General features: G+C 46.0%; 1 protein-coding gene across 1 annotated transcript in view; it reads right to left on the bottom strand.

Annotated features, from left to right (window-relative positions):
- Sobp (sine oculis binding protein homolog) overlaps nucleotides 1-21,948 on the bottom strand; it is a 172,418-nt gene that overhangs the window by 92,683 nt on the left and 57,787 nt on the right. The window lies entirely within an intron of this gene.

The following is a 21,948-nucleotide window of genomic DNA, read 5'->3' as shown; positions in this document are numbered from 1 at the left end:
CACAGATATGAATTATAACACAGAATTCTTCACAGGATACCGACAGGTTAAAGTACAAAAGGAAAAGGCCAGAGGGGACCTGGAGAAACGCCCAGCAGTGTCCCGACAACCTGCGGGCAGCTGCCTCTCATCCGAGGACCGTCAGGCCTCTTTGGTCTGCAGGAGCAGCCAATGTGAGGGAGCAGCTGGCTCACAACGCCGCCCAAGTCTGCGCTGCTCCCAACCTAATTTATTCTGTGTGTAGAACTTGTGATTTCGTTTCTCTGTTGTTTAGAACCATATCCTCTCACAAATGTTAGGAGTGACGGGAGCTAACCCCAAACTGGTGGGAAGTTTAGAGTTGCCTGAGGCATGCTTTGGTTTATTTGAGTCAGTTGTTCATTTTCAATATGGTTTTAGTTTGTGGGATTGCTAGAAACGTTAAAATACATATTCACTAGATTGGGTTTTATAAGGACTCCACGGGCGATTTTTACCACACTTCCCATTGTTCAGCACAGCCCTTGTCCAGATTTATGTTTCTTTGTTGTGTTTTTTTGTGGCTGCTTTTTTTAAATGAGTTGAAATACACGGACAATATAATGAAGCCAATAACTGGAAATGTCTCTTGCCACTTAATTCTGTCTATTAATGATAGTTTATGATAAATGTTACTGTAATTTGAAATTCTGGGTGATCAAAAGCTCCAAGTCTTTTGGGGTTCAGAAGGACTCACTATCCATCCTTGATGCCGGTTCTAGTGCTCGACTCAAGTACGAGAAACGTCAGGCAGTGGACTTGGGCTATCAATCAATGTGTCTGCCCACCACACCCCTTTCCGAGGGACCGTGTAGCCATATGCTGCCCATAACCCAGCCTGAGCATACTAGAACGATGTTAGACATGTGATCCAAGGTCAGCCACTAGGTGAGGTGTCCAATAATCCGTGATACATCCTATTGTAAAGGGATAACCTGACTCAATCAGACATCCTCCCCCAGGAGCATGAATTAGAACAGGGCAAGAGAATGAGGTACGATCAGTGTGGACTGTGGATGAAGTGGCCACGGTGGATGCTGAGGTGACACAGAGGGAACTATGGGGAAGAACAGACATGTGATCTGTTCATGCTGGGAAAAACATGGAGCAAAGAGCCAGAGAAAATCAGAGACTTCTCAAGAGGTGGAGAGAAGCCCCGTGGTCGGGGCCCTCTTTCCTGCAGAGCCTGGCTTTCTTTCCCACACCGGGGTACAGGGGAAGAGGCCACGCCCCCTGAAAGCTGAGGGGTGAAGGAATCTGAAAGCATGCTGGTCTCATCCCCAATCTCCATCACAAACCAGTTTAGGGAGGCGGAGTCTCCACAGAAGGAAGGCGGGGCTGGGAAAGGTTCTGCTCAGTTTTGCTGGGGAAGGCACCAGGGTTAATGGTCAGAATGAGATGGCGCCTTTTCCTTGGTCACCTGAAATCACCACTAAATGCATGGACGGGACAGTGCTGTCCTTTCAGTCAGCTGTGGAGCCTGCATACATTCTAGTTTTGATGGAAAATCAGCTGATTAGTTCTCATCCTTTCACCCTTCGGGGTGTCTGTCATTCCTAATTCATGAAAGTGGCAGCTGTCAGCTTCCCGAGCCGGGGACACAATTTTTAAATACTTGTTTGTACACACGGACTGACATAAAGTGAGCAGGAACCCACTAGGGGAAAGCACAAGATGGTGCTTGTAGTCATGGGAAATCTTTGCTTCAACTGCTCACCCCACCCCTACCCCCACCCCCACCCCTACACCCACCCTCACCCCTACTCCCACCCCACCCCTACCCCCAACTCCACCCCTACACCCACCCCCACCTCTACACCCACCCTCACCCCTACTCACACCCCACCCCCACCGCTACCCCCACCCTCACCCCTACTCAAACCCCACCCCCACCGCTACCCCCACCCTCACCCCTACCCCCACCCCCACCTCTACACCCACCCTCACCCCTACTCCCACCCCACCTCTACCTCCATTTGCATCCGTACACCCATTCACACCCCTACCTCCACCCCATCCCCATCTCCACCCCCACTCCCACCTCTACCCCCACCTCTACCTCCATTCCCACCCCACTCCCCCCCACTCTCACCTTTACTCCCCCTCCCACTCCTACTGCCACCCCTACACCCACCCTTACTCCCAGCCCACCCCCACCCCTGCATCCTCCCCAGGACAGGTAGGAGGAGTCCTCATGTGTGCCCCTAGTCTGGAGCTGCCTGGAAAGGTGCTGAGTCTGCCCAGTACATCTGAACCCCTGCTGACTCGGGGTCAGTCTCTCCGGCTTGGCACTAATACCCTGAGTTTAGGCACACATTCTACAGTCTAATAGAGCCTGTTGTTTAGTTTGGTTTGAGTTACTATGATTCATTCATCCTATTTATTTCCAGAATGATACCCAATGTCCAGGAAAGTATTAAAGGACAAAGAGGCTCACTGTCTAGAATTCTGCCTCTTTTCCTTGGTTTCCACCTACCCATCCAGCTCACATCTATCAGTCCAGGAGCCCTGCAAACCTAGCATCAGCCTGAGTTACTTCCTACCTGGATGACCATAGAAGTAGACCTCTTTCTATATTAGCATTTCACACACACACACACACACACACACACACACACACATTCACACACACACAGACATACACACACATTCACGCAAGTCACACACATACACACATACTCACACACTCACACACACACATATACACACAAACACACATACATACACACACACAGACATACACACACATTCACGCAAGTCACACACATACTCACATACACACATACTCACACACTCACACACTCACACACACATATACACACAAACACACACTCATACCAATTGGGGTCAGATTTTTTTTGCCTTGCATTGAATTCAGAGAAACCAGCACGAGAAGAGATGAGGGACTGTGGACCATCATGAGGGTGACCTGGCCTTGATCAGACTGACCCTGCAAGGCCGTCCATCCCTGTGTCCCTGTGCAGACAGATTCCAAAGGAGATCAAGACGAGAGGACTCAGTGGGGCCTGACGGAGACCCCGGAACACAGATAACTAGGCCCTGCTTCTGGTAACCTATGGCCGCCCAACTGCTTCATTAAACATCATTGTATCTTCAGAAGTCGTCTTGGGGTTCCTTTGCCCTTCAAATGACAAGGAGACTTTACTCCTGCCTGACGGCATCAGTAGAAATGTCATAGATTGATCTCGTCACAGAATCCAAGCCGAAGGAGCAACACTGACCATCTCAGAACTTGCCTCGCCGACATCTAAACACCAGCTCTCAAAGCCCTCCTGTCTCTGCCTCTTGCTCTCTCCGTTTTGATCCGCTGCCCTTTCAGGCAGCGGTGCTGTTTTCTTTAGCAAACCAAAGGCAGTTTGTTTCTGAGTTAAATGTCACTTCAGTATTTCCCCAAGTGAGATGTTTGAACCGGTTTACAGGTTTCCTAAGCAACAGAGAAACGCTGGAAAAAATATTTGGTATCTCAGGTCTACGAGTCGCCCTAACGTTGGCTCCCCAAAGCAAAAGAAACAGATAGACTGAGAATTGCCATCAAATGAAAAATAAAGCAACAGCCGGCATGCCCTGAGCTCTGAAAGCTGGTCTCCTGAAGGCTTGCAACTTGGGTTTTGTGGCCCCAGTTTTTGGTACTGGAATATTCTGGTGACCGTGAGACACAGAGTTGTGGCACAAGAGTCAACAACTTCTGTATGAGGAGGGGAAGTGGGCCTCCCCAGCCAAGCACAGATTCTGGAAGGAAATTCCTGGGAGAACCCGGATTATGCCCTGAAGGCTGAGATTTGATTAACCTTCTTGTAGCATGTGTAACGACAAATGTTATTGGTCATAAAATTATCCAGCCCTTATTAAAACACAGCTGCAGCCCTGGGCTCAATGACCTCCTGAGGGAGAGATTTCCATAAGATAGTGGTAGACTTCATGGAATAAGGGCCCCTTCCCAGCGTCAAGACTGCGGGGAGTGTTTTACACTTTAATGAGGAGTTCTTGAGAAAGACCAGGCTCCTTCGTATTAAGAGATTTAAGAAATGGAAGGGCCCGATTACATTCAGTCTGCTACTTGGTGGACAGCCATCCAACAGCTCATACTATGGGCACAATTTCTTCAACAGAGAGGTGCACACACGTTTGTTGCACAGAGTCACACTTAGACACACCTGCTTTGTATTCAAATGTCTCTATTTCTCTTTGTCTTATTTAAGCATAGAAGCTCAGAATGTAAAACTTAAAGTCTCTCTGGTTCAATTATCCACCTCACATCATCACTCCAGAGAAACGACACAAAAATGGAAATCAGTTTCCCTGCCCCAGGGGCTCCACAACCCTGCAAGAAACTGCCAAGGTTCACCAGGGTCAAGAGGACCAGTGCTGGTCGACTCTCTGCATGAAGTCGTAGGGGACTCGCTGAGCTGACCAGAGCCTTCCCACTCCTAACACTCCGGTCCTCACAAGCTAATATCCACTGTGGGGAGGGAGCATCTCAGAGAAGCACTGGGAGATGCTGTGTTGTCTATTACAGGTTTTTTATTTTAGTAATAAAATAACAATGAAATGCTTCCTCTCTCCTGTGGTTAGGTCCGCACGATTTATCTGACTTTCCCTTCACATGGGCCTCGAAGCTGGTTGTCAGCAATGGTGCCTCCCTGTGAACCGTTAGACGAACTTGTAGAAATTCTCACCTAACGAAGAGTACTCCCCCAGTATGGCACTTTAACTCATTCTCTGGTCTAAGAAGAGCCAGAGCTAAGGGTGACCATTGGGTTGCACCTCATCACCTCATTAATTTTTTTTTAGGGATATAAATTTCCTAATCTTAAAAATATTTTTATTCGATCATATAAATTTGCCAATGACAAGCAAATTACCTCGGATAGTGTAAAGATTTTTGGGTGAAACTGTGGAACATCGAATCTCCACAGTCTTATTCTTTCCTCTTACATTACAAATCCTCTATTGCTGTTTTATCATTTTTAACTTTTTATGAGGGGGCTGGGAGATGGTTCCGTGGGGAAGAGTGCTTGCTGTACAAGTGTGAGAACTGGGTTCAAATCATTAGTACCCAGGTAAAAAGCTGAGCAAAACCGAGGTGCCTGTAATCTCAGTATTGAGGGATGGAGACAGTCAGATCCCAGGAGCGCGCTGGGCAGCCAGCCTAGCCCAAGAAGCACATTTCTGGTTCAGTTAGAAACACTGTCTGAAAGGAATAAGGCAGACAGACAGAGGAAAACACCTGTCTTCCTATAGCCTCAGCATGTGTATGCACAGTTGCAGACCTGCATGTTACATGCATGCAACACACACATATATCCACATGCGCACACGCATGCGCGCTCTCTCTCTCTCTCTCTGAAAACTCAAAAATAACTCAGAAAGTGGTGACACCCATAAGCCTCACTTCTCCTTATCCAGGTAGACAGTTAACAAGATTCACACCCCACTGACTTCATCTGCCTGCCCCTCTCTCCCTCCTTACTGTGAATTGAGATGCACGTCACAGCGTGTGCAGTGATACTCATTTTCTTTGATCACTTCTGATGGAATTTTATGTTTTTGTCTTTACTAAGATCTTTCAGGTTTGCGCTCCCCTCCCCAGGTAAACCATCTCAATGTTCAGTTCTGTCAAGGGGCCGTGGCAACGTGACAGTCATACTTTGTCCCCTGACCTGTGTAAACACTATGAGGGAAAGGAAGTCTGCCCCCAATAAGAGCCTTTCTCTCTCCAGCAGGAAACGTGAAATTCTGAACATGATTTCAATTCTTTTTTATAACGCCAAACATAAAAATCATTTGGAGGGAATGAGTGACTGTGCTACCCACCACCCTCAGCCAGCACAACGTGAGATACACTGCTGCCCAGTCTCACGGCCTTGTGTGCCAAACAGCTTGCTAGTGCCTGAAGATAATATATTTTTATTATGAACCACTAAAAAGCTTCCTTTTAATATACCATCATTAACTGGAATTCAGTATTTGAGAATCAGGGAGCCATTAAGAAGCAAGTGTATGATGATTTTGTAATACTATTGATCAAAGAATACAGAGCTGTAAAGATCTCTTTTGAATGCCACAGAACCCCAGACACACACGACACACCGTTCAAGGAATCTGTGTCTCCCTGTTGTTCGTACTTCTCTACCAACTCTCCAGCTGTAGTAATTATTCAGTCTTCGCAGCCCCCAGTAAATGAAACGGCCCTTAGACAGCTGTCAAGGCCCAGTCTTCCGGAAGCTTTCATTTTAATGAAACTCATTAAGGAAAGAAATTAACAGAAAATATCATAATTTGTCTTGTTTCAGAAAACTAAACAGAAACAAAAGGGCTTCTTAACCTGACAATGAATCTGGCCAGCCACACTCCTGTATTATATCCAGAGCCCCACCAAGGAAGCCTTACAGCAATACAGAACCAGTGAACCACTTCCTCGCCCGGGGAAGTGCCCCAGCCCAGCCCACAGTGACTTGGGCCTCAGCCTCCTGGAGAGGGCTTACTAGGTCAGGAGAGGCGGTTTCAGAAGCACGTGACACGTGCATGAAACAGGCAAAGAAAAGAAAGCTCTGGAAAACAGCTCCAGCTAAGGAGCTTTGACTAGGGAAGTAATTCACACACCTGACGGAAAACCTCATCTCTCCAAACCGCTCTCTAGACAGTGATAAAATATTTAGCTTAGATTTTCCTTTTGGTGGGGAGAGGGTCTCAGGCTGGCCTTGAATTCACGACATATCACAGACCTGGCCTCAAACCTGCAATCTGCTTCCATAGTTACTACAACTATAGACTATAGATGTGTGTCACCAGGTATGTTTTTATTTTATTTATTTATTTATTTATTTTTAATGAGCCCATTAAGTGTATCTTGCTTGATCCCCTTTCTGTAGTGTCCCCCAGCACACGTTTAGCTGGAACATTTCAAGACCAGAAGACACATCCCTCCAAACTTCCTTTCCCAGTGTGGTTATTCCCAAAACAGCTCACAGAACCCTAATCCTGATAGCTTCTGCATATGGACATGTTTAGATTCCACACAGGTTTAGTGACCTCTTGCCACATTAGGGCAGCCCAGAGCGCTTTCCAGAAGAGGGCTCCGGAAGTGTTCATGAAGCTGCGAGCAAGTGGTTGGACGTACACACTTCGGGGTCTCTTGGAAATCAGACACAACGCTGGGGTAGCACCATGGTAGGATATTTGCCAACCAGCCGTGGGTCCCATCCCCAGCATGAAGGAAGAAGGGAAGGAAGGAAAGGCAGAAGCGGGGGAAGGAGGAAGGGGGGGGGAGGAAGAAACGAGCCAACTGGGCCCAGTGGCACAGGGCTATGATCCTATGCTCATGAGGCTGATACAAAAGAATTTTAAGTTAGTAAGACTCTGTCTCAAAAGAAAGACACTTTTAGAGAGGGTTGGGCTAGTGGTAGGGAACTCTCAGAGGCATGTGAAGGAAAGGGGGCAGGAGGAAAGGAAAGAGAAAGAGATCTGGAGTTGGGCTGGGGGCTGGACTTCTGGAGTGATTTCGGGTGTGCTAGTTGGATACAAGGCAAAGAGCAGAACTGCTGGTCAGGGTCAACCCTCAGTCTACCTAGTATGGGGTAGTCAGAAGCACATCCCAGTGAAAAGGAGACCCGGGTCCACGCCTCACCTGTTCATTTATGAGCCAGCTCCCTTGGGTGAGTCATAAGACTTCCCTGGATCCCACTGCCTCCAGTAAGCATGGGGAAACCAGTATCATTTTCATCAGGATCCTATGGGGACTCAGTACCCTTAGATACTTAGTCCAGTGTCTAACGTAGTGACAACTTGAAAAATGGGAGATAACTGGGGTACCACAGGTGAGTGGGGAGGGCCCTGGGGTGTTAACTGTTGGGGACCAGAGAAAGGAGGATGGGTGTAGAGAGCCCAGGACTACAGAGACCACGAAGGAGGGACCCCCTGTGGAATGGGCAGAGGCGGAAACCTAGAGGGAGTAGGTGGCTCTCTGGGGCCACTCTTGGGCCTTCACACCCTGTTCTGTCCTGTAGGGTGGGTACCCAGGAAATGCTCCAATCTTTTCTGGATCAGTCCCATCTGGACTTCAGGTGTCTACACAGGAGACCAGGAGACAGCTGCAGGAGGCCACATGGAATGGGGGCAGTTAGCTAAGGCTCCGGAAACCCTGCTTCTAAACACAGCATGGTGAGGTGAAAGCAAAGAATGAAAAATTAGACCACAGACAAGAAAACCAAACAGTGAAACCCCAAATGGTTCTTATATGGAGCGTAGCACTCCATCACTAGTTGAAGAGATGTTTTCGAACTACTCTGCACTTTTTCCTGGGTTACACCTGATACACACTGAGGGCATCAGACACCCCTCCCCTATTACTGCTCCTCCCAAAAGGATCATAAATCAATTCTATGAAGTGCATCAAAGAGAGAAAGAAATAACATGCACACCACAGAGTGTTGAGTGGCTGTGGACAAAGATTTCCACTTCAGATTCCAATAGTCAGGGTTCACTGGGGTGAGAGAGTACAAACTTCATGTGTGAGGAGGGTATTAAGAGCAAGTAACCAAATCAATGTGTCACCCAAATGTCATAGAAATCTACTCGCTCACATGCTATAAGATCAGGCTTCTTAGGACAATGTCACTGAGTGGCTGAGACTAAGATAATTGTCCCACCTCCTACAAGCCGGGTAGACCGATGAGTTAGTCTGCAAAGGTTTTGTGTATGTATGACTCTGTGATGAAGCCATGTGGGTGTGTGAGGGACTGAGGACCCACAGACTGTCGTTTACCTCCAAAGAGGAGAATGCACACATCTTAGCTGTCAACCTTCTTGTGATCTCTCCTCTTTTCTGTATTTCACATACATTTCTATTGCCTTCCTAAAGGAAATCAAATCCTAGTTGTTTTTCATCCCTGGTCCATTTACGTTCTTTGTACTAAAGGATTTGTATAAAGAAAAGAAGAAAAGGCAGCGTGATGATCAACTAGGACAGGCTTTGCTTCTGGGGCCTCCACATCCTCTATGTGGAGCCCCAGTTCAAAACTGTTCCAGAAGGCGGTTCCTAAGGTGTTTACAGGTAGCTTCCTTTCTTTAAGCCTTTAACTAATCTAATTTGGTAAACAAATTAACATTCCTTTTAATGCCTCTTATTTCAAAACACCAGGCCTAGTTCATTCAGCTCCTCATTTAATTTGAACCTAGTTTAGTCATTCATTCAATGAATATTTATCCTTAAATGAATTCAATTCATTCATTCAATGAATATTTATCAAAAAATCTTCTACATGGTAGATGCAGCTTTCAACACTGGGGATAAAGCAGTGAGCCAGACAAACAAAATTGCTGCGTTCGTGGGCTTTTTATGATAATAGGAAACACAGACAATGGGAAATAAATATCCATAAAAACACATGATAGCCAGTAAAACCATGCGCTATGAAAACAAAAGCAGTTGTGTGTACAGGGCAGTGGAGGCCGCTAATCCAAGGAGCTATTTGCTGAACACAATCAGATGTTGCTCAATTTTTTTGTCTTTCTTTTTTCCCTTCGCCCCGTTGCTCATTTTTATTATCACACGGGGGACTTTTGATTTCTTCCTTATCTCCCCAGAGTGCTGTGAATTAGCATGCTAAGACTAACACACTAGCCATGGCCTTCTGCAGTTTTACTTATTAATTCCATTTCATTTACTAATTTATTGTACCTGCCTCGTTCTCAGAAGGATTTATGGGAAGGTCAGGAGGCAGCAGCAGGAGCTGGCCTGCCCCTTTGCTACTAAAGAGCTTGATCTTTATGAAAATACAGACACAAACTCATTTCCAAAGTAATTCATTTTCACTCATCTCCTGTTGATTTCTTTGACAATCTGAGTGTGTCAGTAAGCGTTCAGGACCAAGATTTGCCAGGAAGATCAAATGAGAGGGATGGAAAAATCAATACCGCGGCGACTCTTTCCTAGAACCACAGATTTCGCAGAAGTCAACTTTGTAATTTCCCTTTACAGGGCTCCAGCCTTGAAAGTACGTCAGGATTGATCTTGTAAGTCAACATGCTAAGTCTACAATGCTTAAAATTTGCATTCCTGTCTCCATACAGTATGTCAATAGAACATGGGACAGTGGAGGCAGAAAGAACGGAGAAATAATTCATAAATTATGCAGAACTGCCTTTTGCTGGCCCTCCTTGGTGAAACGGGACGACGTGGAATGACGGAAGACAATAAAGGGGAGTCTGGAATTTACAACAGGACGTGTGACCAGGTGCCCTCATCATACCCAGCCCCCGCCCCTCAGGTTCAGAATGCTGGCAGCAATGGGCAATGCCTTGACTTGGCAGGAAAGTCCGTCATGACTAAGCAGTGTCTCCTACACAAAATGTAACCAAATACAGTGAAATCTGTTCCAAACCCACTCAAGTACTTTGCAATAATTTTTGATTGCTTAGCTTATTTGGACCAAGCCTTGTACACAACTAAAAGAAATATACATTAACTTGTGCTTCATTTTGTTATTCTCAAAAGAGTGATCTTCGCCATTTTCAAATGGCTGGATTCCATAATTTTAATAGAGAAAAATGATACTCCTATATAAGAGAAATACATTTTTGCTTACATAAAGTCTACAGTTTACAGATTTGATAATATTTGGTGTTAGGTATATATATATATATATATATATATATATATATATATATATATATATATAACATTTATTTGAAACACATTTTTGTTTTTGAAATCACTTCTCCCAGAGGTGTTCATTAATTATACTTATGCACATAAAATTCTGTGTGTTCATTCTTCGGTTGACTTCAAAAGAAAAAACTCTAAACCAGGAAACAGTATTTTCCATACTCCAGGTTTAGCTCTGCTTTTCATTGACATCTATTTCATTCACAAAATAGACATTTGTGCTAACAAAGTAACTGTATCACATGTACACAAAAATGCATATGAAATGAAGGTACTGGTAAAGATTAGAGAGGCCAGGTTAAGTTGAAGTCTGGAGTTATCCAAATGTCTTATAAACGATAAAATGTGATTCAAATGCATATTCTTATTTTTAGTGCTATTGATGGCAGGATATTAACTAATTTCCTTTGAGGCTTATTACATAGTATGTTGGGCCACAGCTTTTTGAATGACCACATGGCTCTCTTTTATCAATCCCTTGATTTTCAGAATTGCCATATGGACACATCTGTTCTGAGATCTGACCAGGCTCTCTCACCCAGGGAAAGAGAAGGTTCAAAGTCGCCCAGTGTCTACAGCTCTTGGCTGTGCAAGCTGATTGCTTACATGCTACCTCTTCCTCATGTATGATTCTCCTGTCTCAGAGGCAAGGCACAAATGAACGCCATAGAGCTATATAATTAATCTATATCATCTTGCCAGGCCAGATCACATCTGTCTGTCTGTCTATCTGTCTGTCTATCCATCCGTCCGTCCATCCATCCATCCATCCATCCATCCATCCATCCATCCATCCATCCATCTACCTACCTACCTACCTGGAAACCATACCATTAACTCTTTCGACATCTTTAAATTGTATTTGGGCACTTGGCTCTTGGATATGATTGAGGAGAGGTCTCTAGCAAGTATCTGAATTGACAGAAGTTGCTACTACTGTTCATATTGTGAGAACCCAGGTAAGCTTGTGTGTGTTTGGGGGGGGTGTACAGAAGGATGGTCCTTTGATAACAGATAACCTTTGACTACACAGAGAGTTTGGGGGGCCATGGTTAGGTCATTCAACACATCAAGGACAAAGAGCTAATTTACTGGGTCTGCTTCAGGGTATACGTTTCTGCCTTTTACAGATGATAAGCCACCGAGTAGGATCACTAGACACCAGGCTTGACTTAAAGCAATCTCCTAGCGCAGACCGCTGGAGCCTAATGTAACATCCCTATCACTTTAACAAGGAGAGCAATGATCTGGTTTTTGCAACTTGTCATAGAATTCTCAGGTCAAGTGTAAATGTGTGTTACAGAGCACCCCCTGGCAAGTACTGTGAACGTCCTCATTAAAAACCTCCAAAAGTCTTCAACCATGCAGCCAAAAAATGCAAGTTCTCTTCCCCCTAGACAACAAATCCTACTGTTTATTAAACCTGACATTGTATAAATTTGATACTACCTGGTTTGTAGAGGAGAAATATCCTGCAAAACAACCTAACAGAATTCTTAAGGCCAGAAGAGCAAATCGGGAGAACCCCTGTCCACGGTGAGAGGGCAATTCTAGGATTTAGTGGCACAGCCATACTGCTAACCAATTGCAGTTTGGTCTGGGTCATGCGCTATCTGTAGCAGAAAGAGGCAAGATGGCAGATGCCCTGGGTTATTTTAATTAATTTAATCATGTGACTAATTGGTCTCTGCTGGGTTTCTGTGGTAACTGCTTCCTAAGTGCTGATGGGCAATTGTGTTAAATGTAGCTTGGAATCCGCACGTAGGGCGCAGTGCCTCGGAGAGCTCCCGAGGAGACGCTGTGCAGCTGCACTAGGAAGGTGCCCTGCTGGGCCTCTGATTGTCTGAGCACAGAGCACGTACAGCTGCATCATCCTCTGCCTGCCTTTCTGAAAGAGCACTGCTAGCCTACCTATGGGGGCAAGAGCTCACCGTGGACACACGGAAACGATCTGTGGTCAAAGAAGACCCAGGTTCTGCAAGGATTTGGGAATCGGACACAGAAAAATACTTATTCTGAAAGGACACTGAATGGGAAAGGAGAGAAGGGAAATTCAGGGTTCTGTTCTGTGAATAGCCTGCAGCCCAGAAGCTATCACGCGTTATTCATAGCTGCCCAAGTGATACTAATAAGCCATCCTTTGAAATGCCTTGCGGGTTTATCTTCTTTTTCCCGTTCTCTAACAATGCCCATCTCCTTCTTGTCACCGAGAAGGTGCGTGGGAGAACGGGTAGGCGGATGGCCGGTTTTAGAGCACAATCCACTTCAGACAGATGGAAGGCAAATGACTTCCAAATTCTCTCATGAAGTGGGATATGTTTGTGTTTGCGCAATGCATTCTAGCACCTGTGCAGAGAAAAAAAAAATGTAATCACAGATTTCCCTCAGAAGGAGATTTAAAGAGAAAAAAAAATAAAAACCAAACCACTAACTGTGACACAAAGATGCTGCCATACTTGAACAAGCTTTTCCATCTGCAGCTCAGTCAGGCTTGCAGACAAGAGCCCCTCCCCAAACTCAGGATGGTTCCCGTGCCTGTTGGGATGGCAGCCTATGGTGCTCTTTCCAGAGAAAGGAGGAGCAGCAGCAGGGCAGTGTGCCTTTTCCCTGACAGATGCCACAGAGCCCCCCACAGTAGCCATTCTGTGCCCTGAATGTTCCAGACTCACACAGAGGCAGCGCTAATGGACCCCACCCCCACCTCCCTCATCAGCTCTCCCCAGACATGAAGACACATCCTGGTAAATTAAGCCACGTTGGCTCCAACTACAAATTTCACTTTAGAGATGAACACTTAATGGGCTGGCCGTTTAAATTCCTTTCAGAGGTGGCAGAGTCCTGTTAAATGGTACAATACATCGGACAGGACATGGGGGGGGGGCAACGAGATTTACTCAACCCAACATCTCACTGAGCAGGCCTGGGAGCGTCTTGCATCCATTATATCTGGATAATACAAATGGAGCAAAGTCTGCGTAACATCACCAGCTCTGTAACTTTAAAACCATCCATCTCAAAGGGTGTGGGCCAGTCCTAAGTAGTGATCAAACTGTTAGGAAAGAGTGACATTTGATTCCAAAGGCCTACACAGGGACGGCACATCACACTCAGCTTGGAGGCTGTTTCTCCTAGTCTTGTATGGTTTATAATTGGATGGCTACTCTAAACTCTGCCTAGTGATGCCAAGCACCACCCTCACCTGGCCACACTGTCCCTCATGCTGATAGATGCACAACGTACCTCCACCTGTTCTAAACCTTAATTCCAGGCCTCGGGCCACAGAGGTCAGAAAACCTCCCAGTATCTGCGGTTCAAGCCGGGAAACCTTGTTTCTGTAAGAGCAGATTTGGAAAGGTCCAAGAATGGGCTTTATAACTTTGACTCCTGTAGATCATCTGTCAGCTTCTCTGTGCATGCCTACCCCTCCAGGATGGGTCCAAAGCAAAACTCTCTGCAGATCATCCAAGACCCTGATTCAAACAAAAGGTTGAGAACGCCCACTTCAGATAGTCATCCATGTGGGTTTATGGGCCACTCCACTCTATCTCAATTGCAATGTTGCCTTGAAAGTCAAGTTATTTTAGTGGGGAAGCCTTTGCTACCATTTATTTATAACTGGCTCTTTTGTGGGGGAGGGGTTGAAACAAGATCTTGTTTTACAGCCCAGGCTAGCCTCAAATTCGCAATCTTTCAGTTTGGTTTGTCTGGGTGCTATGATTACAGACATTCACTACTGCACCAGCTCTTCATTGGCCTACTTTAAAATAGAGCCTACCACTCTTCAGTAGCCAAGGTGTCCTCCCCGATCCCCAATGTTGGTCAGTCCTTACAAAAAATGAGCCTCAGGCCACAGCTAACTGCACAGCTCGATGGCATACACCTGGGCCCCATCTTTTTTGTGGAATGAAGAAGACCAGGTCAATATGTGACGGTGTCTCTCTCAACTTAGCTCTCTGATCTCTGACCCCAAAGCTCAGAGCTACAGTGAGAAGCTGTTTGGGAGGCTGCCCCCCTCCCTCACTGTCTGTTCTTCCTCCAAGAGTATGGCTTTCTTAGCCCTGCTGTTTCCCCACCGGACACTCCTGCCTCCTCTTACTTCATTATTACCTGAAAAAGAACTTGACACAGCTCATCCTAAAATCCACGCATTCCCTTTCACTACGGGATCAATATACCCACTGCTCCCAATTCTCCAACAAGACAAGTGCACACTTCAAAAAAAAGCAATCAATGGACTAGCCATTGGCCCTTTTAAAGGATAAATATGATTCCATTAAGACAGCCTCCAGTGGAAGTTTGGACTAATTCATAACACCTCCATCTAACCTGGAGAGGTTGCCATTGAAGTCAAGAAGGAGCCGATGGCGAGAACTTGAAGGTTCCTAGCCTTCTGTAAATTGTGATATTTCATGTAAATAAGTCTCTTAGTATTTTCAATAAGTTCTCAACCCAGTCACAATCAGCAGTTTTTGACAGCATGGAACAAAATAGAAAGTATCACAGCACATCCCATAATGATTAAGTACAGTCTCATTGAACTTTTGAATTCTAATAACTATGTCCTGGGTTTTGTGTATATGTTCTGAGACCCAAATATTTCTCACATTTTAGCACTTTTGAAACAATGATGCATTTTATAATTCTTGTTAGCCATGATATATTTTATAATTCTGGCTTTAGCCAGATTGCAGCCGCAACAATATTTTAAGAAAATCTTCCATTGACACGGCTGGGAGATGAAGGACACACAGCATGTTCATGGCTCGGTCTATGAAAAAGGTATGAACACGTGCACACACGTGCAGAAGTAAGTACAAAGCGAAATGATTTCTTACTACTGGCTCACGGTCAATACAGGTTTGAAAATCAGCATATCAAGTCACTTCCAAAAGCCCACGTGTCCGGCTACTAACCACTGAAGACGATATTTCTATCACCCCGCTGGCAAGAGTGACTACAGGCCTCCCATCACTGCCCCTGACACCCCCATCAGAGCTGATGTGTCTGGTGTCTATTGCCGAGTGACACCTTCCAGTCACCTACTTCTCAGGACCACAGTATTCTCACCTGTAACTGAAAGAAGTTGAGAAATATTCTAACATTACTTTCCATTTGGACAGCTCAGGACTAGTACAGGTAAGAAACTGTCAAAGAGTGTGTTAGCCTCTCTGTTGCTACAACCATGAGCCCTGTCCATTAATGTCTATACTTCTCTTCTTCCTTTAGCCCCTGAAGGTGACTTTCTCATAAAGCCCAATATCATTTTAAGTCAGATTGCATTGGTTCAAGTATTCCTATAGAGCCTGCAATGTCTTGAGAGGTTAACACGCATTGCAGGAATATGACAAGGGTTTTGTACGTTATGTATTCGCGGTATAATGTGGGGCATATGGGGACCTCATTCCTGACTCATCTTTTTCTGAGACTTGCTGTTCTTAGCTTTGTTCTTCTCACCCCATTTCCTGAATTTACATTTTGGCCTTCATGCTAGCATTGTTCATTCATGCCGAGGGACTGGCCCTGGGCTGGGTAAGTCACACTATGGTCCCTGGTTCTAAACTCACATCTGTTCGGGCAGGTCTCACATCCTAGCACTTGTTTGCTTACCCATCTCTTCCATTTACCTGTGAGGCCCTTAGAGATGGAGATATCTCCTTATCTATCTTTGTATCCTTGGCCACAGAACAGTGCCTGGTATGCTGGGGATCATCAAGACTGCTTGCTGAATAAAAGAGTCAGAAAATAAATGGGGGGCATGAGATCAACGTCCACCTGAGCACAGACACTCACACACTCAGACCTTTAAACAGAAACCATCAGGCAGATTTCTGGGTTCCACATTCCCAGACTCTGAGGCCCTCTACTCAGTGCCTGATTCGTGCATTCATTTAAGATGCCGATGTGTATGTGAAGACACATCCTTGCACTCTCCAGCCTTCCCTCCTCCACCTATACCAATGCCTCTGTCCAAGCCAAAAGAGTAGATCAGACTGCCCGACTCTGCCATCAGCTTCCTCCATCCTCTCTGAGTGGACTGCCCAGGGTGAGACCCAGATATCCGGGAATCCTCCTCTTCAAGCCACACAGCCATGGTAATCACTTTCCAGGCCCCTCAGGTCCCCAGAGTGGGCAGGTTATAGGGACTATCTGTAATAATCACTTCGACAGAGGTTTCATTGAATATGTTGCCTCATCTCCCTACGTACATAAGGAGAAAGATATTGAGGTCTGCATCACTTTTATGAACCCCTGGTCAAACATTCAGTCACATGAGTAGCCATGGGAATGTCAAACATCTTGTCTCAAGCTGAATTACACGGATATAAAGAATTAAATTTCACTGGTATTTACTGTGTGCTAGATCTCGGTGTGGGAACCGTGAAGAAAGGGAGCGGAGACGCTTGAACAGGAAGGACCTGTGCTCGTGGAGGACAGAACGGGTAGCTGAAGCTCCACCCCCATTTATGCCAGAAACTTTCATTTTCGTCTCTCCTCACAATTAATGTTGACACCCTAAATGAAACATTTAAGGCAGCTAAGCATTTTGTCCAACTCTTTCTAAATTCCCAATTAATTCTGGTTGTCTGAATTTAGACTTCAATAAATCCAAATGATTTCTCTGAGCTCCACCTGGCATGTGCCTCCTCTTAATTATCTCTCCGGGTTTTAATTCATTCTTGTGTGTATGCACATATGCGTGGATGCATGAGCACATGTGTGCCCATCCGTGAGGCCGGAGACTGACACCAGGTGTCCCCTCAGTCACCTTCCTATCCTAGTTTTTGAGATGGGGTGTCTCGGTGAACCTGGAGCTCACTGAGTCAGCTACATTGGCTGGCCAAAGAATCCCAAGGACCCTCCTGCTCTGGCTCCCCAGAACTGGGGTTTTTGGATGAGTGCCTTAGTACCTAGCTTTTATGTGGGGGTTAGGATCAGACTTAGGTCCCCATGCTTATATGGCAAGCACTTTACTGACTGGACAGTCTTCCCAGCCCCTTTAATTAATAATTTTTTGTTTTTTGTTTTTTTGAGACAGGGTTTCTCTGTGTAGTTTTGGTGCCTGTCCTGGATCTCGCTCTATAGCCCAGGCTAACCTCGAACTCACAGAGATCTGCCTGGCTCTGCCTCCTGAGTGCTGGGATCAAAGGCATGGGCCACCACTGCCCGCCTAATTAATTTTTTTAAGTCAAGTCTGCACTGGAACTTGGGAGGCTAATATTTTTTTCTACTTATTAAATAATCTAGGATTTTTTTTAAAAAAAACCCTGAAAATTATACCACCAATACAAGGCTCCTTCTGGTGCCAACAATCCAGAAGATCAGGTATTCTTTTTAACTGTGCTCACATGAAGTTAGGCTTGAAGTTGTGTTGGGTTTAAGGAAGTGGTGTCTGGGGCCTTCACTTTTGATTCATATTGCTCTTTCTCAATGTTCTCTTTCAATGGCACCGAATAAAGCGTAAGAAAAAAATTGTCAAAATAAATCGTGGACATAGGATGCGTGCCACTTGCTCTCGATTCCGTTCACCTGGAAGTGATACCACCTCTTCCTGAGGCGTGGCCCTTCACTGTATGGAACAACATTGCTGGAGTTCAGACCACAGATGTCCCCCAAAAGACCCGTGTGCTAAAGCCTTGAACTCAGGGTGCAACTCTTGGGAAGTGGTACATCCTATAGGAAGTAGGACCTAGTGAGAAGTATTCAGATCACGGGCGGCCATGCCCCTGCAGGGTGCTGTGGGACCCTTGTCCTTCCCTTCCTCATGTGCTGCCCGGCTGGGAGATGAGCAGTTTGGCTCCACTGTGCCCCACCCCTCTGTGATGCACAGGGCCTCCCAGACCAAGCCAAACTAAACCTCGTTATAGACTGGTTATCTCAGATATTTGTCATAGTCATGGAGAGCTATGACACTAACACAAAGAGGGAATGCTTTTCCAACCCAGCTCACCAGCTTGAACCCTGGAGCACCACACCAGAATCCCTAAGCCAGAGCAGAAGCAGCTCGCAAGCGCTATCCATGGTCATTAGCAACCTGCTTGTGTTTCCAGGGCTGCCTCCACGGATTAATATATGCACCGTGTACTAAACCATCTGCCACAGAGTTTGACCCAGACTTTCGCTGAGGTGGCCAACTGCAAGGGTTACCCCTGAGTGTCAAGAGGCAGAGTCCACTCAGAGCAGAGAAGCCTCATGGTCAGTTCCTTTGTCCTCAGCACTGAGAGTGTACAGCCTTTTGTTTCTTGAGTGTGTAAAACCTGGAATTTAACGAAAATACATCTAATTCTCTATATCAACTCTAAAAAGTTCAGCATTAGCCCTTCATAAAACCGGGTTAAGAAAAATGGACATGTTTGCTGTGAAAGTGGGTCATAGCACAGTTATTACCATGCACTTTGGCATACCTTTTATCCATTTTTGAAAACCGATTCTTAATACAGCCAAGCATATGAAAGACTTTTTTCATTCTAGGAAGACACCATAATGAGCCCCCAGTGTACCTGACCAAGAGTCCCTCTCCTGATACTGAGCAAATACAACAGTGAAAACTTTTTATTGGCTTTGAGGGGAGGCCCATGGGGGATAATCTGTGGGGTTTCACATTAAAGTAATGTAAGTGAAGTAGTGAAGTCCGCTCTCTGATTTCTACTTCCAAAGACGCAGCCCCCTTGTTAAGTAACACAACTCCCAATACATACTCTCGGGGTGGAAGGTGCTAAGTCATCTGTACCCCAAGGAATATCACCCAGGTTCTTAATCCAAGACACGCCTCTCGTCCTCATCTCCTGCTCTGTATTTCCCTCAAGGGGCCCTGTGGAGGGAGTCAGCAAACTCCATGAGAATTAGGTGAGTTGCTGAAAAGCCAGACAACCTTACTTTTGGTCAGGTTATATTTGGCCATTTTTATTTAGATTTATATTGAAGGTTAACTCAAGACACAAGTACTGTCTGTTTGTCTGTTTACGTTTCCTCTGGGGAGACTCCTTGAAAGGTGACCCCGAGGCCTCCGTACTGTCCCACGGGGCCCCATCATCTAACTTTTCTCAAAATTTGGAGGATTCCCAGTCATCAGTCTCAAAAGCCAGACTCTGTGTGTGTGTGACGAGCATGCTCACACGTGTGTAAGCGAACACTTCTGAGAACTGTGGCCCTCAGCACTCTTGTGGGTGCTCACTGGGTCCTGTCAACAACACTTACTTCCATCATAGGTTTGGGCCCTCTGCTTTCTGGAACCTCAGTTTCTTAAATTCGCTGATGATATCTGGAGACTCGAATTACCGTTTAGGTTGTACCCAGCCTTTATGAAATCTGTTCTATGTCAAGAACTGACCCAGGACGGGAGCCACACCCGACTTTATACCCTGTCTCTTCCGCTGCTCGTTACCATGGAGGCCAGTTTCTGATACCCAGTGCCCACAACGGTGCTGAGGGTCCCCATCTCCGCTCGCTTTCTGAAAGGCCATCCATTTGCCCTCTCCGTTCCCCGTTGGTCTTCAATGCATCTTCTGGGTTCCCGGGCCAGATCGTTCACTTTTCTAAAGGATGCCTTTTCGGCACTAATAAAACTTTCATACTTGTCTGCCTAATCACGCCAGCTTTACTGTCCCCTTTTTGCTTTTTTGTTTTTGGCTCGGAGGTATGCGAACCATCTGTGCCTCTAAAACAGTTTGCTTAAATAGCCTCCAGGCAGATTTTATGGTTTTTAAGTTTTTTACTTTAACCTTCAGCCTGCTGTTAGCCGTTTTCATCACGGTTTTAAAATCAGCCTCTTTTTGGAAACGACTGTCACTCGGGGTGATTTTCAGGCGCTCCTGGAACTGGAGGGAGGGCCGCCATCTCCAGCCGAACGGCAGGCCCCCCTGGCGGTTCACAGCCACCTGAGGCAGCTGCAGGTGTGGGCAGCCTTGGTGAGGGCCAGCTCCTCCATCTGGCATCCCGAGCAGCAAAGCAGACATCTCTCATTAGGAATATTCATGTGCACATCGCCCAGTCAGGAACCGGGACGGTAACATCTGAACTACTTACCTGCCTGTTTGTTATGACATTTCTACAGAGTTATCATCATGATCCTAGGTACTAAAAAATTAGATGGCAGGCTGGGACAAAGGATACAAAGGAAGGAGGAGAACCCGTGTCTTCCCGACACACTGCGTGTCACAAGATCGCCCTCCCGTCGTCGTGGCAGGAGACAGGCTATACTCTTCCACTTGATCGCTGTCCTTCAGTCTGGGGACCCGCGTGTCGAGCAGCATTTCCAAACTTCCTGTCTGCCCTTGCCTTAACGATGACACAGCTACAGAGTTCTGCCTATAGAACCAACATAACTACACCTCTTCGCCCAACACAGGATGGTGGCAGGGGTGATGGGCATGTGCCCTTTTGGGGTTCTTTCCATCACCGCAGCCCCTCATTCACGCCAGGGTATTTTTCGCCAGTCTTTTGTTTCCAATGCTGCTTTTCTGACATCTTTGATCATTTAAACCATGTCTCTTACAGTTATCACTGCTCTTATTATTTCCTTACCAAGCGCTCCTGCCTTTAGGAGTTAGGAGCTGTCTATATCCTCTATGAAATGAATTAGCTTATTAATATTTGGCTAATACTACAGAACATGATGCTAAATGAAAAGTTGGGGTGGGGAGGCAAGGCCAGCAGGTGAGTAACAACCCCCAAGAGTTAGTAGAATGAATAAAACCACAAGCAAATGGATACATGAGTTACGGTTTGAGGGACATTTTGTTTGCTTGATTTTCCCCCTGTGAGTCTGTATGTGTACATGTATATGCAATGTATACGTGTGTGTGCATGTTCATATGTGCATGGATGCACGTATGTGGGTGTACATGTTTGCACACAGAAGTCAGAGGAGAATATTATGTGTCCTTCCTTAGGTGCCGCCCACATTTTTGTTGTTGAGACAGGGTCTCTCAGTGGCCTGGAACTCACCAAACAGGCAAGGCTGGAGGAAGGAGTCAATGCAGAGGTGGAGATCATGTTTCCTCAGCACAGCAGTCCCTTCCTTCCCCTCTTCCTCTGCAGCAGCTCTTCACTCCTCAGATTCCAAGTCTAGCATCCATGAAACGTCCCGACGTCCCGACTAGTCACACCCCCACTGCAGCTCTCCTGGCACTACGCCCACACTGTCCCAGCACGCGTCACAGTGACCTTCGCATCCGTGTTATCATTTAACCTGGAATCCTCACGAGGGCAGGAACCCAGTTTTCGTTGGGCCACCGTAAGCACAC

The sequence above is a fragment of the Peromyscus eremicus genome, chromosome 8b, assembly GCF_949786415.1.
Source record: "Peromyscus eremicus chromosome 8b, PerEre_H2_v1, whole genome shotgun sequence".
Taxonomy (NCBI): Eukaryota; Metazoa; Chordata; class Mammalia; order Rodentia; family Cricetidae; genus Peromyscus; species Peromyscus eremicus.
Note: the sequence above shows the minus strand (reverse complement) of the source record. Positions and strands in the feature narration are given on the sequence as shown.